At 47.5% G+C, this 16,324-nt stretch overlaps 1 protein-coding gene across 1 annotated transcript in view; it reads right to left on the bottom strand.

Moving 5' to 3' along the window:
• asic1b (acid-sensing (proton-gated) ion channel 1b) overlaps nt 1-16,324 on the bottom strand; it is a 140,222-nt gene that overhangs the window by 55,882 nt on the left and 68,016 nt on the right. The window lies entirely within an intron of this gene.

Genomic DNA, 16,324 nt, shown 5'->3' with positions numbered 1-16,324 from the left:
TGCTGTCCATTATATTTTAGGTGAGATCTGCCTATAGTACTTAAACACAGTTTTTTAACTTATAGAGTTCCAGACAACATGTTTGTGTTCTCTATACGTGCAGATCATTATAAGAGTGGGTGATGTTACCGCGGCACCATCCACGGTGATCCCATGGACGGACCTCCGGGAATATCGCAGGTACAAGGATCTGAAACGCAGAGCTAACAGGCGGCCAGTAACACCAGACAGGAACCGGAGTTGGGGATGCAAGTGGGGGGGGGGGGTCGATAAGCAGGGGAGTCTATCCTGGGAGTGAAGGGAAGGGCAGCCACACATGCAGGTGCGGGGAGATCAGTGCAGGCCCACTGGGGGACGCGGCATGCAGTCACTGGGCAGGGGAACCGGGAGACACACAAAACCCAGTCAAGGAACCACAGGCCAGAGAAGCAGTCCGTACCCGGACATCACAATGAGAGAACGGCACAGACCAGTTAAGTAAGACCGGCAATAAAGCCAAACTGAAACTACCACTGAACAGCTGCCAGAATTCTGGTGCAGGGTCTCCAACATGGGCGTGACTGCAGCAGTGGCAGTCTGTGGCCACATTATTCTCTAATTAACTTCAGTGATATTGGCTTCCATTGTTTTATTAATGTATTTTAGCTAATCTCTCCCTATAATGCAACGATTCAGATACACCAGTATTCAGGACCCATATAACGATAAAATAAGTGCAGCCTTTTTCCTTCTTTAGTAAATATTTGGGCAAAATTTTCTAATTTTATACTATTTGTGGATTGGCCTCATAATGTCTTCTTGCTGTAATTGGGAATGAAGAAAATTATAGCTGCTTTTAGCTTCTGAAGCGAATCTACATGTTTCTCCATAATGTCCTTTTTCCTTTCTAGCTGTAACATCCCCATGTTGCTATCAAAGCCTCCTCAGATCGTCTGTATTGCCTGTGGAATACCCTCTTTGTCTACATTCTTCAGCCAAATTCCCCCAATTTGGTCATGCTTTTTTGCTCAAATGAGATACATTTCCATGCCAAGGCTTTAATCATGTACTTTCTGAAGCCCACAAGCTCACCTTTCCACATACTGAGTGCTGTTTTTACTCATTTCACCGCTTTGAGTCTCTGCCTCACTTCATCGCTGATGCAGACATTTGAGTCACACTCCTCAAGTTGTAGAGGTTCAGTTTTCATTCCTTCATGAATAAATAAAATCTTAAATGCTCTATAAAAATATCTATTGCCATGGTGTTCCCAAATAAAACCAGATTATCGAACAGAAATGGGTTTATAACCAAATCTCCTCTGACTAGAGGTTTTAAAAAAAATAAGGAACCTTGTGTTTTTGTACCTTAACACTACCCTTGCTGATAATCCTGAGCGCCCTTTAATATCACAGCACACTAATTCCTATCACATTCATGTTTTAGCTTTCCCTACAGTATCTTTCTGGCCAATCATAACAACAGCCTCGGGGAAGGTAGGTAATAAGCAGATAATATACTGGTTCAGAAAATGGATTCATAACCTGAATTTCATTAGTTTAACTCCCATGGAAAACGCTGAGCTACAGTAGCTTAGATTAAAGGTACTTCGAGCTATTAGGCAAGTATTATGAGTATTATAGCCTGAATTTTTCAGTGTTAAAGGGGACTTTAAACCTACAACATTCCAGCATAGATAATCAGTATGTTGGGAGTGATCTGGGGTCCGTGGATGCTTCCAGTATTCTACACAAGCAAGCTTATGGTCTTGCCTGTGGTGGTCACATGACACCCGATGACACACTAAGCATCACCGGTGCGGTCATGGGAAATGCTGCCAAACTGCTTGCTGGGTTTACAGGCCTGGAGATCACAGTGCTGAGGAATAGAGACAGAAGTAGTGTGTGCTGTCTCCTTCCTGCAAAATCTGGGTCCTAAAATTACCCAATATCCCTTATTAATCTCCATCAATAAGTAAATATGTTCTTTTTGAATAGGGAGTCACTATGCAGATTTTGCACTGTACAGTATTATACCCATTAAGGCCCTTTCAATTAGCCGCAGCATATCCTTCTATATAAAAAGCAATTAGCAAACGTGCCACAAACGAGGTGTGCTCAATTTAGAAGGCCACATGTCCACTAGATGGCAGCACAAACTCACAGTAAACGCAGCCGTTTAATGAAACAACGGCATTAACGATCAAATTCCTTTAACTGCATTCATTAACCACAGTCGCCAACATTTAAAAGGCACCATGGAGAGTTTATGCCTGGAATCAATGTCAGAGCGTAAATTAGCATCGTGACACAGTATCTTGTGCTCAGTTTAGTGTTACATTACAGCGTTTCAAGCAGACCTTTTTTGTGAAAAGGGATTATTGTCTTATTTATTATATGAAATAAAACGTGTGACAGGGTGGGAGTGGCACTCACAATACAGTCTGCCTGGATGTGAGTCGGGGACAAGAATGCTAAGCAGGCCTACATCAGCAGATGTGCATATTTTGACTACCGGGAACAATGTACACACTCTTAAACGTCATAATAAACCTTACATTAATACAGGGCTATTTTTCAGCAGTGGTTCGGGTTGCTGTAGGCAATAATTTCCTTCTAATCAAATGTCCCCCACCACCTTGGGCATGTGGTATCTCCCATAAGGAGCAACACATATAATACCATTCATGCAAATAGACACGGTTACGGCAATGCGTCCCATTGCTGAGCTCCTTTTCTTTGTGTTCATCAAACCGGAGCTTTAGAGACAGGAGCGGATTTTCACCCCGCCACCGATATAATCGCCTTGCTGCGCGGCTGCGTGACGGAAAGCGCGGATGCTAATTTACCGGACATAATCAAGACTTGACTCTCCTCTATTAGCTAAACTGCGGGGAAGAACAAGGGCAATAATGAGATTAACAGCATTAGCGATACTGCTGATACAGAGCACCTGGGCTCCAGTGAGCCAGTCCTGGCATCTTTTAATATGAGTGTCGCGCGTTACTGAAGCAGAAAGCCGAAAACGTTTCGGGCCCCTTGGCACCGCTGGTGACCACAAGGGGGCAGCGTTAGTACTCGGCACAGGGGTGTCCACGGAGTTGGCGCTTCAGTGGAGAGTGAAAAGAGACGGGTGGGGGGAAGGAGAGATTCGACATTTCCTTTCAAGCTCCTCTGACGACAGCTCCTGACAATTATGACAGAGCTGTCGTTGCCGTGGCAACAGAGCATCCCTGGAGATATTGTAGGAGTCCCTCACCGGAGCGTTTCCATCACACACGCACAGCGGCAGGCCTGTGTCCAGCCCGGCCACGTTCCTGGGGATCTGAACCCGAATCTATCGGCAGTCTCTTGTGATCTGGTTAGGCAGGGAGGTGGCATACTCGTTTTAGGGAATAAGTCATTTGCCTGAATCACAGTGAGCTTAAGGTGACACATTATGGAAGAGAAAAACAATAAGCATGATAATGCTTATTATGCTTCTTGGAGAAGAGGGCTGAATCAGGAGGGGGGGGGGGGCAGTTAATTGAGTTGTTTTTGCTAGGGGACACGAGTCTGTCTAGCACCAATACAGATAATCTGAACCAGTGTCTGTGATCTTTCTCACCACCCAATGATGAAACCAATAAGTCCCAATTTTGCATTGGTGTCCTGCTATAATTGAGCGGATCGATGCCGGCGAATACCGACCTCCTCCTGCCGCTCCCACCTCTGCCTGCTTCTGGGCCCTCGCCGTTATGATAATGATATTATTAGTGAATTCATGGCCTCTTTCTGGCAGACTGTGAGGCTTCTTTCTTCCGTGACGTTTGTCGGCCCGTGATCCTGTTAGTCTAACTGCAACAGAGCATGTACCTAACCCCGTAAAACAATCCATTCTGACGGACGTTCAGATTACGTCAGATTCTGCACAGAACCATGCACCTATCACCCATCACACTAAATGTTAAATTTGCTTCAATAGCAATAACCTGAGGGGACCATTAACTTTAAGTTCTCTCTCTCTCTCTCTCACAACCGCTTGCACGTACTATTCACATTTTCATTGTTATTATTATTAGTAGTATAATCATATTTTCCAGGCTGATGCTTTTTTAAAAGCCATTGGACAGACACAATGGCAGCAGTGGAAAATACTGAGCAAGCAACGGAACTTCCCATGAACACAGCAGATGTAACACGTCTCCCGTTAAATACCAAACAGTGACATTTATAAACAGAAGTATTAGCATAAATGTTTACAGTTCACGATCATTAACAGCCGTGCTCCTCAGTCTTGAGTTTCCAAAAGAGTTTTTTTTGCACTCTGCGTGTCCTGTTGGTTCTTAAAGTGAGATGTGGTTTTATTTTTTTTGTTTTTTGGGCTGCAGGCCTTGGGAGGAATGAGATTGTCCCTGCAGGACATCAAAGAGAGGGGGGGCTTTTTCACCATTTTGGGTATGAACTTTATTCATCTATCCATCTAGCCAGTAAGGGGTCCTGGAGACTAACTCAGGAAGAACAGGGCACAAGGCTGGGGACACACTGGATGGGATGCCAGATCATTAACAATATCTGAACAAGTTCACAGACCACAACCAAACAGTCGAGCGTTAGCATCCGCTGCATAACTCAAACATTTATTATAGCTGTGCTCACGAGCAGATTTAGTATTATTTTAACTCTCCCATCAATCAGATGTGTGCTCCCCAGTACGGATGACACAAGGTTAAGCTTCAAATTTGAGGGTGCAGTAGGGTCGTGATTCACGGAAGTGATAACGGTTATCACACAGCTCCGGATGACAGACTGATCACGGCCGATTCCAACGGGTGCGAGACGACAGCGTCGAGGGTCAGGGTACGGAAAGCTCGTTCCCTTGCCAACCTCCGTCTGTGCAAATTAGCCTGTGAGCCAGCAGAAATGTGACGATGGCTCCATTTTACATCCTCACCTCATTCCATCGCACCTGTCAGCTGTTATCTCCATCTAACCCCAGTGATGGGAAACAGGAAGCGTTTTTCATGAGCTAGTCAAACAGGACATTAAAGACAGAGCTGCATGGGATTAGCCAGGTAAAAAAGCGCTTCATATCAGATCATTATAAACCCTCACTACTCCCGTTATAAAAAGACATCTATATATTTGTAACATCTTTCTCGCAAGCAATTTATCTGACAGGAAAGCAGATGACAGAATCCTGGGCACTGACTATGTCACACCCCCCACGTGCTTCCACAAACCCACCACAACCGGGGGGGGGGGGGGGGGGCCTGTGGGTGAGGTGGTTATTTACACCACATGCCCTCCTGCAGGTCAAAGGTTAGGTGGCCACAGATGTCAGCTGAACCATATACATGTGAACTAGCCAATCAGAGTCTTGGGCCGGGGCCCGAGCACCTGGTCCCGTTTTGGAATTCAATGCCATGTCCTTCAAATGCTTAGAGTAAAGGTACTTAGAGTAAAGGTTGGGGGGGTTTCCAGAGAACATCTATTTGTCATGTCACATATAGCACTGTAAAAGACTAAAGATGGTTCAGACTTCTCCACATCGGCCAGAACCAGATATAGCACGTTGAATTCGGGAATCTTTCGGAATACGTCTCCTTGTAATACTTTCTTTGTGATTTCTTTCAGTTCGCTTCTCTCCCCGGCATTACAACTGTATTTCTTTCATTTTGTCAGAAGTGCCAGAGAAGCATAAAATAGGCTTTGTATCTTTCAGAAGGTTTCTTAAAGTTTTTATATTTTTTTATTTTTGATTTATAATTAAGGTCCACAACCCCTGACAAGCACACAAAACGTTTCACTCAGTCCTCTGTGGGAGTGGCATTAATTGCTCTCCTGGCCGTGGGTGTAATTACTTCAACATTAGCTCTTGTAATAACCGTGCCACCCCCCCAACACCGTTGCTCAGTAAACGCCAAGTGACTGGCTTTTCTCCTCACTTCTTATGACTAAACGCTTCTCGGATCGCAAGCATCCTCAGTTGGCATCTGACGATTTCATCCTTTGTTGTCCTCCCATGGTTTGGCTCGCAAATATTCACGTGCCTCTACCGTAGGAAAGGAAATACACTAATAATTTGTTACAGCCAGTTCGGTTGGGGGGCGGGGAGGGGGGTGGGGGGGCACAAAAATGTCAAAGGAAACCAAATAATTTTTAACATGCAGTTTGTTACTCTGACAACAGATTCTTCAGACAGATTTATGCTAATTAGTTTATTTTTGAGTAATGCTCATTTAACGACTGTTTCCTCCTACGATAAACCACAATGTAACTGACGTTCTGTCTGGAACACGATTCGCTTTATCTTCCTACACTGGCTATTTGGATAAGCTTATTGGGGAAGACGTTATTGAAAGCAGAATGATGGATGGATAGATGGATGGATGGATGGATGGATGGATGGATGGATATAATACCAGCACACAGTACAAGATTCACAGTAAGTCTGGAGTACAAATCGTACACAGAGAAAGTTATATTTACATTGTATTTTCTGTCAAACCCACCTACAGTCAAAAAGGCTCCCTTTTTAATGATATTCCATGGCAAAACCCACAGAGCTCTTGGCAGAGAATCAAGGAAATGGAGAAGCAGAGAGAAGCATTACAGCCACGTCTCCGGTACCTGTGCACTGACACACCAACAGCAACAGCCTACACAGGCCAAGGTTGAGATGTTTGTCCTGGGTGTAAAAGCTGTCCCGCGGGCACAAATGTCTGTGCCCAGGCTTTCGAGTCTCCACACATAATCAGATGAGAGCAGAAGACTTGCTGTCTCAAGCCGTCATGGTTTAATCGCAGCATTTGTAGCTTTTCCGTTAGGTATGACCTCAGAAGGCCGTCGAGATGGCTGATCATACTGGTTAACAATGAAGAGCAGTATTTTACAGTTTTATGTCCCATTAACGCTGCTGTACATCTGCTTTATATTCTAACCTCCTCCTGCCATTGATTTTTCTTCCCGTTTTCCTGGGACCTTAGAGACACCCCATGTTTATTTTTTTTTTCAGCGTCGCCCGTCTGCGCAGAACCGCCGGTAAAGATGTCAGGGTGATTTGGAAATCGTCTTTTAGTGCGATGCATCACAGGCGCACGGTTTCCAGTAAAACTAGTGCGGCAAAAGAAGAAATCTTCATTTTTTTGTTGAATAAAATGAAAGGTTTCAATCCATCAGATGCACCAGATAAGCCAACGAATTCATTTGCAATCTGGCAAAACACTTTGCCTTGATTGGCTGGATTTATTTTGACAATGACAAACTGATTTAAGGAGAGACGGCGCATTTTTCTATCAAAATGCTGCCTGATTAAACACAGGATTCCTGAGCTGTGCTCTTGCTTTTCAATCTCAGTCCTTTTCGGATCTTTGAGGTTCTAAGGGCATGTGTAGCACTAAGTGAGGTTTCCCAAATGGTAGTGAATCAGGCACAATGAACGTTCCAAACCAAACAGTTTCAGCACCACTGAGCAAGGGCATGGAGGGGGTGGGGTCTTAGCTGAGCCAGTTAATTTCTCTGAGCCATGAGCTATTGTGATTTGTAAAAAAACATCAGCCATTCAACCTTTAAGCCATTCAACCTTTAAGCTCGCTAAGCTTAAGGTCACATCAACAAACAATAACCATACCTCCAGATTACCTCTAGGTTTTACTCCAGATTAGTTTTCTTGTGACACCACACATAAACACCACCGGCCAATCGGGGAGCTGCCGCATGAATCCATAGGTATGATGCATCCTCCAAAAGCCTGTTGGCACTCTCAGTTTTTTAAATACCTACCAATGTGTTGGATTTGCATGATGCAGCTCCTCGTTGGACCCTTCTGTGTTTCTGTAGTTTGTGTATATATTCAGTACTGTATACGCCCACATTGGGAGCAGCCCAGGGTCACGTTGATCCTGGAGCCAATCCCAGGAGGCACAGGGGCACAAGGCAGGGGGGGGGCACCGCTGGTAGGATGCCAGTATATTGCAGGGCGCACTCACAGTCGCACATCATGGGCCAGTTTACGATTGCAAGAGGAAATATGCACAAAGTGAAAAGAACCTGATAATGTCCCACACACAGCAGGCAGGATTTCAACCCCCCCCCCAATCCTAGAGGTGTGAGAGTTCGGCGTTAAGTACCGAATCACCATGTATAGGTGTGGGTGAGGCTCCCGAATGTGCCAACAGGGGCCAGTATTTCCTCACAGGCTTAGGAAACCGGTCACTCTCTCTTACTGACACACGAGGCCCAAGCAGGGGCCGGTGCAGCTAGCATGTCAGGGTAGCTAGAAGCAGGAAACTCAGGCGTAATAAAGCGAATTAAACGGACCGGCCTGCTGGAGACCGGCGACGGACGGCTACCAGCGCACAAGGCGCGACGTCGGCCATTTATACGAAGAGCCCCGGAGCTTCTCGAAGTCGCAAAGCATGATTTAAAGGCTGGTGTTGGAGACGGCGCCTCATTCCCTCTGAGGTCCCTGTGGGGCCCCCACCACACACCAATTGATTAATTTATCTATTTACACGCTTGGCCATGCTCAGCCTCGGGGGCCAAAGTAAATAAAGGAACAGATAACGGATGAATAAATAAATAAATGAACGAATAAATACTAAAGCAAAAAGATGGAATCGTTACAGACGAGTGGTGGATCCGATAAGTAACGTCGTAGCTGGGGGGGGGGGGGGAGGGGGGGTGCACAACAACGCACCCACTCACTAAATTGAGTCACAAAAGGCGGACGAACAGTCCTGATGCTTTCTGCGAGGTCCCATAGTTATAAAAAGGGGGGGGGGGGCGAGCAGTATGATTAAACAAGAGCGAAGTGATAATTGATATTCCTTACAGAGACTCGCAAGGAGGCCAAAAGGAAAATAAAAAGGATTACTCAAAGTCAGTGACGGTCATAAACATATAAATCACGGGACCATGACAGTCCTCGAGCGCAGAGTGATCCGGTCGCAGCCAGGCAGGGAGCCGCAGGGATGCCGCTTCCGCTGAGCAAACTACCAGGTTGTCGGACGTACAAGTTGAATCAGCAAAAAGGAAACGAGAGCTTTATGTGATGGTTGGGGGCTCTAGGTTTGCCGCACGCGAGTCTCCTTAACTCCCATCACCTCCGGAGACGACTCCTTACGCGATCTGGCTGTGAGATGGATGGCCCTCTGGGGCACTGCAGTAACTGTCCCAGCAGAGGTTACACTGAGATTAATGGCGGTCTCCCAGTCCTGTGCTTCCCCAGCCGTTTATGGCAAACCGATATTCAGCCCCCGAGGGGGGTGGGGTCTTCAGATAAAATAGTTTATGAAACAGGGGTCAGTGAATTCAGGTGTAATGACTGGCGCGGGGAACGTGGAGCGCCACACGGCTCCCGGGGGGGGCTTCCTGTCAGGAATGGTGTGATGTCACTTTCTGCCCGCATCATGACGACCATCACCGTGACGATATGACAGTCACACGCCCCTGCAGCCTCCAGTGTGAGGTCATATGACGGGGTCCGGCCATCAAATTTGCTATTTCGCTGGACATTAAGTGCGACGTATTAGGAATGTTCAACAGGTGTTTCTCCCATGTTGCAATTTGCTCAAAATAGATCCCACAAAAAAAAAAAACGCAGCTTGACAGTGTGACAAAATGATGGCTTTATACTTTTCTCCCTCAGTGAGGTGACTCAGTGAGTAGCAGTGTGGTCTCACACCTCCAGAGGGTTTCCTCCAGACAATCCAGTTTCCTTGCACAGTTACAGGTGACCCAGTGAAGTGGTGCCCCCAGTTCATCCGTCCTTGAATACCAGTGACCTGCCGTGGACTGGCACCCCATCTAAGGCGTGCCCCCGCCTCGTGCCCTGCGCTGCCTGCGATAGGCTCCAGGCCCCCTGCGCCCCTGCAGTGGGTTACAGTTACAGCTCAGATGATGGATGGGTACTCCTCCTTTCTCCCTTTCCTGCTCCATAACCAGTCTTAATTTTTCTTGCATGTTCGGCCCTGGGGAGTAAATGCCGTCACTTAGTGATCGAAAGGCAGACTTGATATGCAACCCGAGCGGTCGCACCACTGATGAGTTTCTGTTTTTTTTGTTTTTGCGTTTGCTTATCACCTCTGGCAGTTATTGTTTTCAGCAGAAGGAACCCCACAGCTAAAGAGCTTCATTAGTCAGCCAGGGAGTCGGGCATCCATTACGCCTGGCCCACATCTTCATCAGCCCCTGGTCTACACCAGGCCTCGTGACCATTGCCTAATTACTCTCCCGCACCAGTGCGCGCAGTTGTGCCAAAGGCACATGTGCACACACACACACACACACACACACACACACACACACACACACACAAGCGCGTCAGAACAGCCATGCAGACACCCATCCAGGAAAAAAAAAAATAAAACACAAATACTACAGACATACAGACAATTACGCCTCATTTTGTTTTTCATTCAAACATGTTTCAATTTTCCCTGGAGCCAGAAACAGAGATTGATTCCACGGGAAAGATGTGGAGACAGTTGGCGACGGCTGGACAGGGCCCTGCCGCCTGGCCACACACATCTGCTCCTCCGCTCCGAGTCCGGCGTGGGCGGCCAAGCAAACAAACCGGTGCTCCGCCTTAACTCCTCAACGGGCGAACATCTCGCTCCGAGCGGGTCAGGAGGGGCGAGGATGAATGGGGGAGGAATTATCAAGTTAAGCTTTGTCCGCCGTCGGCTGAGGACAGCAAAGTGATGCAAACCAAACAAAGACATGAAAAATGTAGCTTAAATGACGAGTTACGGGAGGGGGGGGGGGGCAAGTATCCACTGTCCAACTGCCAGCTACACGACTGCCATGCCCCCTCCTGGCTCAGCCTCTAAATATAGTGCTTTGTTATGGCAACGCAGCGGTCCCACACCTGGGGTTCGGACCCACAGGACATACAGTCCTTGGGGCGATGGGGGAGGGGGGGGGGTCATTTCAGTACACGTCACATGTACCTGCTTGCCTGAGGCTTCCATTGTTGCAGGAACTAACAAGATTTCCCGACCCCTAGCGCTTGAGCAGCACAGGGGGTGAAACAGCCCTGCAGTACGGAGGCACACAACCCAGCGATGTCCGGACCCTTAATGGTGCACAAGCTGGCCCTAATGTCTTTCCACTCCAGAAAAAAATGCAGACTCTCCCCCCCAGAAACTCTTGTCTTCCTCTTTTTCTTGGCCACTTGGATTTCTGCAAAACGACGGCACCCCCTTCAGCCCCCACCTCCTACTTTGCTTTCACTCACTCACAGTCACAGTAGCTGGACCTGGATGTGTCCTTGGTAACACAACCTTTTAAGCTGATAACATCAGAGAGCGGAAGACAGCGGTGTGTGTGTGTGTGCGTGTGTGTGTGTGTGTGTGCGTGTGTGTGTGTGCGTGACCAGGGACATCCAGTAAACGGGGGGTCTAAGTGGGACTGGGATCTGATGGTAAGATTCATACAAGCACTGACAGCACATCACGCCCAGCTCCTTTCATCTCAGCCGCGGGGCCATCAGCCGGTTTCGAGACTCCAGGCGACTCGCTAATACTCGTGTATCTTTAAAGGTGCCTCTGGCACGCCTGGGTCAATGGGCAGCCCCTACACAGCTACGTGACCTGCGTGCACATCAGCAGCAAACTACGCTTTCGAAGGGACGCTAATAAGAAACAATCCAGCAACAAAAAAAGTTTTAAAAAAATAAAATTAAAATTGTAAAAGCTGGTTGGATAAATGTGGAAAAAAGACACCCTGCATTCACTCCGCTCGGGGTATCGGCATGTCTCTGGCATGTAACGCTCAAGGCTGAAGGAAGAACCAAAGATGGCAGATTAAGGAGGAGTCAACAGGGCAAAGCTGAAGATGTGATTTGCGTTCAGCAAAAGGGTCTCTGTAAATAAACCTGGAACGGTGCCAGACATGATGCTTTGAAGATGGCGAGGAACAGCGAGTCAGCAGAAAACAGAGGGACGAGGGAATGGAAGAGGAAGGGGCTCCATATCTGTTGGGAGAAAGCTCAGCCCACCGCATTCCTCTTCTTCCTCCCAGTGGGAGGGGCTCACAGGTACTGGGCGGAGCCCTGGGCCTGATTGCTATAGAAACCTAGAAGAATTATGAATAATGTCACTGTCTCCACTCAAAGAGACCCAATCTAAACCCAGAGTCTGTCTGGAGGCCCATCTCTCTCTGTCCCACCCGAGCGACGTTACGAGTCTGCTTCCCTCGGGGAGGTAGGGGCAGATTTGCACGCAGATGGTAGACTCACCATCCTCGCCGAAGTGTGTCACTGGCACTGGAACTCCGGGGAATAGCGGGAACGAGGTTCACAGAGACCAAGAGAGAAAGAGAGAGGTGATGCCAAAGGGAGACGGGGCCGAACGCAGAGACAGAAGGAGCAGAAAGGTCCGGAAAGTGGCTACAGCTGGACTCAGCAGCCTGACGGCCGGCCTGACGACCGATCAGGAAAAATAACTTTAAAAATTAGGAGTCATCCTTAAGGACACCCAAATCAATCCATCTACCAGCCGCTCATGATACACCTCTAGGGTCATGGGTTCGAATACCACCGTTGTGCTATGTGTGTTTCTCCCCATGTCATAAATAAATAAATAATCTGTCCCTTCTTGTTTTATAAAGTCTTTTTTTTATTTCCCCTTCACATTCCTTTGGTAGCTGTGGAAGCCAGAAGATATTTTTATAGACGATAACCGGCTGTATTGTCGTATATCTGCTGACTCCCCAGTACAGCTAAATATACAGACGTGCTGGCTGTCATCGACACCGGAGACCTCGCCGATGCTGTATATTCGCAGCGAGGAGCTCAGCGTGCAGGACGTCACAGCAACACCGTCAGGACAAACGGCTGTCGCATGAAGAGTGACACCCCTATACTATACATCCACAGGTGCTCATCTCCTTGGTAACCTAGCGTCGGGCTTTAATGCCAGATGCATTGAGGTATGAATTTTGAAGTGACTGACCCCAGTGTGTCCAACACCAAACGGAGTGCGTCTCTGAGCTTGTGCTGCCATGCATTTGCACGATACTGCAGGCGACATCTGACCAAAATATTTTGCTGCGACAAAGGCGAAGTCCGTGACCCACACAATTTTCTCGCTGTAATGAGGTGCGATTTCGGTGCGCGCAGATTCCTCTGAAAGCCTCCGAAACGAGGGGTGGAAAAATGTAATGTGTGTAGAAGTAACGGCAGGCAAACAGAGTCATTATGCTCGCGGGAGAGGGGGAGGTTATTACAGGTCAGGGTATGGCAAACCCGGATGGACAGGACACTCCAAAATGAAGGGAGATGTGGCCAGCTCATTGCACCCCTTCGAAGGCGACTTGCCGAAGGCAGGTTAGGGGGTGGGGGACCTTCCTGTGCTTTCTTCCAGAAGATGAGTTTACTTTCTCACAATAAAACAACAAGCTCAAGCAACTTCACTTTAATGAAGCATCATGACCAATCCAGAGCACAGCGATAAGTGGCCTACGGTAGCCTTGCAGGGACACAGAGTACTCGAACACCTCAGTATCAATAACAAACCTAATTAGCAATAACAAAATTACTGTGAATTCCAACGTATTAATTAATTAAAATAATTAACATGACCGTTTAGCAGGTAAACCAGATATACGACAAATAAAAGAACGTATCAAAGAACAGACAGCTCTCCTGGTGCAAAAACACGCCGATCAATCCTGGAATAAGGCAGCACAACACTGGCCGCATATAAATATAACTTGATAGGATGAGGCACTTTTCAGGGTTCAAAAGTTTCACGTGAAAAGCGTCGGTCACAAACGGCACTAAGTTTGCAGTTCACAGCAGGCAGACGTGACTAACGCTGCTGATTTACGATGACTGAATTTCGAGTGGAAATACGAATAATTATATATAAATCTGCCTGTATAACTACAGGACTACACGCCGAGGAAGGATTTGTGCCAGTTGTCTTGTGAATTATTTTTAATCCTCTTGGCTGAGCTGAAGAGATGAATTTTTGACCCTTCTGTTGCATGTCTTTATCAATCCCTTTTCATGTTTGAGTCTAAACTACTCAAGTCCACTTTAAAAAAAAAAAAATCATTTTTTCAAAGCAGCCAAATGGCGAAATTATTTCACACTCGCGGGAGCCTTTTCGCCATTGTCGCATTTTCAAAAAAAAAAAGTCAGCTGATCGCCCCCCAGACAGCAAGTACATGGCAACAATAAAGGTGGCGGTAATGGGGGCATCGTGTGTCTTCTCGGAGGGCTTCTCCTATAGGCTGCCCCCACCCTCCCACCAGATACACTCTCCCTTTGCGGCCATGGAAAATTGCCGCGGTACTTCCGGGAAGGGAAGCAGGAGCTGAAAAAATAGGAGCGACGAATGTAGGCAGGTCAGCTTGGGCTGGCCCCGGGGCCTCAAGCCAGGCAGATGAATCTCATTAAGAAGATCGAGGGCAAAATAAGGACCCTAGCAGGATTTTCTTGCAAGGATCTCTTTGGAAGAATAGCTTGCAGCAGTGACAGTAAAAGGGGCACTCAAAGAGGCGTGTTACTGGGAGAGAATGGGGTGAGAGATTAAGGTTAATGGACTCAATAAACTCTGGTTTGCCTCTTAAAGTCTGTGTGCTGATGTGTGTGTCTGTGTGTGTGTGTGTGTGTGTGCGTGCACTCTCATGAACGTGAAAAGACACTCTGTGACTTTGGGGCACTTGTGAGCGAAAAGCCTTCTCTGTGATTCAGGGAAGTTCTCTAGGTGAAGAGACAGACCTAAGTCTGGCTACAAGCCTCGCAGCTGATGGATTATCCTACTCGCCAGGCTCAGCAAAACTGGGAAACAGCTGCTCCAGATGACCAGCTTTTAGCTCCACCACCAGCGTAATTAAAAACTGGCGCCTAAAACCATACATCATGTGTGAACGCAACATCTCTCTCCTGCTAGACCGGCCTTTAAACTCACAATAATGTGCTTTCTTAACAGGCCAAAGTCCACCGGGGTCTTAAACCAACAACCTTAAGGTTAAAAGGCTCCAACCTTACCTCCAGGCTATCAAGTTTCCCACGAGAACTAGCCCTAGAACAACAAAATGAGACGACACTGATTGGTATATAACAGACTCCCATATTTCAAGTTCATCCATCCATCCATGTTCCAACCACTCAGGCCCGTGGGGATAATTAAAGACTTCTCTACAATGTTTCTTTTATTCCCCCCCTCTACTCTGTGAGGAAGTAAGGGCGTATCCTTGGTGCCTTAACCCCCCCCTCCCCACTCCCCATGGACAATAGGAGAGGCCTCTTGCCTAAAGGGGAGAAGGTTGGCAGGTGGAGGGAGTGGGTTGCTGAAGGTTAAGATCGTGATTATCAACAGCTGACGGTCGGCCGGCCCACATATCGATCCTGGCATTGACTCCACGCCAATTACAGAAAAGAACGCTGGCTGCAGGCTTCTAGCGGGATCGGCGTGCCATTTGCAAATGGGCACGTCTCTGGCTCATGGAAGGGAGCCGAACGGAAGAGCACCTAATTCAAACAAACCGAACAAAAATAAGGCGGACAGCATCGCCGCAGTCAGTCATAATGAGCGGACAAACAAACGGCCGGAGATGCCGAGTCACTCTGTTTCCTCAGTGCCACATATACGACACCCGCCAAAACCAGGGGGAGATCAAAACATGGAACTACAACGATCACAACAAGATGGAGCACGGACTCCGTGCTGCTTTCCTCGTCAAGCTTCGCCAACCTCGACGATGCACTGAGCTCAGCGGCAGGTCGTTCTCGCGATGGGCATGCGTGTTCCAGGCGTGACATATGCAAATCGCACTGTCGCCAGCTAGTGGGAGGCAACGCGGTGGAACACAGCCGGATTCGGACGATCTCTCTTGTTGCCATGGCAATTGATCAGCAGCCTTGTCCCTATGGGTGTCTCAGGTAATGAGTCCCAGCTGACCCTGATTAGACTGCCCAGTTTTAAACAGGGTCACCCGGGCAGAGCCAGTGGGCTTTCTGCATTTCATAATATTCGTATAACCAAGTGGCTTTTTGGAATAAATGTCTGTATTCCAGCTTAAAGAGGTCAAGCAACTGGATTATGCCAGCAACGATACTACAAATGCAGTGCAGACATGCCTTCTCTCATGTGTGTGTCATATTTCTTGTGTGACATGGGAACGCATGTCCATTGTCAAGCAGACCTGTTTGTTAGCAGGATGAGCCTCGGGAGACAAGCACTGTACCCTGCCTTGTGGGATGTAATAAAAATCACACTGATGCAATTTTCCCCTCTTGCCATAAGTTTGCTATTTATTGCCACTGTTTTAAACTTCAGATCTTCGGGGCTGTGGATTCGGATCGTAGACCTGAGGCCGCAGCTCCTTGTGGGAGAGGTTGCTCCATCTCA

Source organism: Brienomyrus brachyistius, chromosome 8 (genome assembly GCF_023856365.1).
Source record: "Brienomyrus brachyistius isolate T26 chromosome 8, BBRACH_0.4, whole genome shotgun sequence".
Classification (NCBI taxonomy): Eukaryota; Metazoa; Chordata; class Actinopteri; order Osteoglossiformes; family Mormyridae; genus Brienomyrus; species Brienomyrus brachyistius.
The sequence above is the reverse complement of the archived record's forward strand: the minus strand, read 5'-3'. Positions and strand labels throughout refer to the sequence as shown.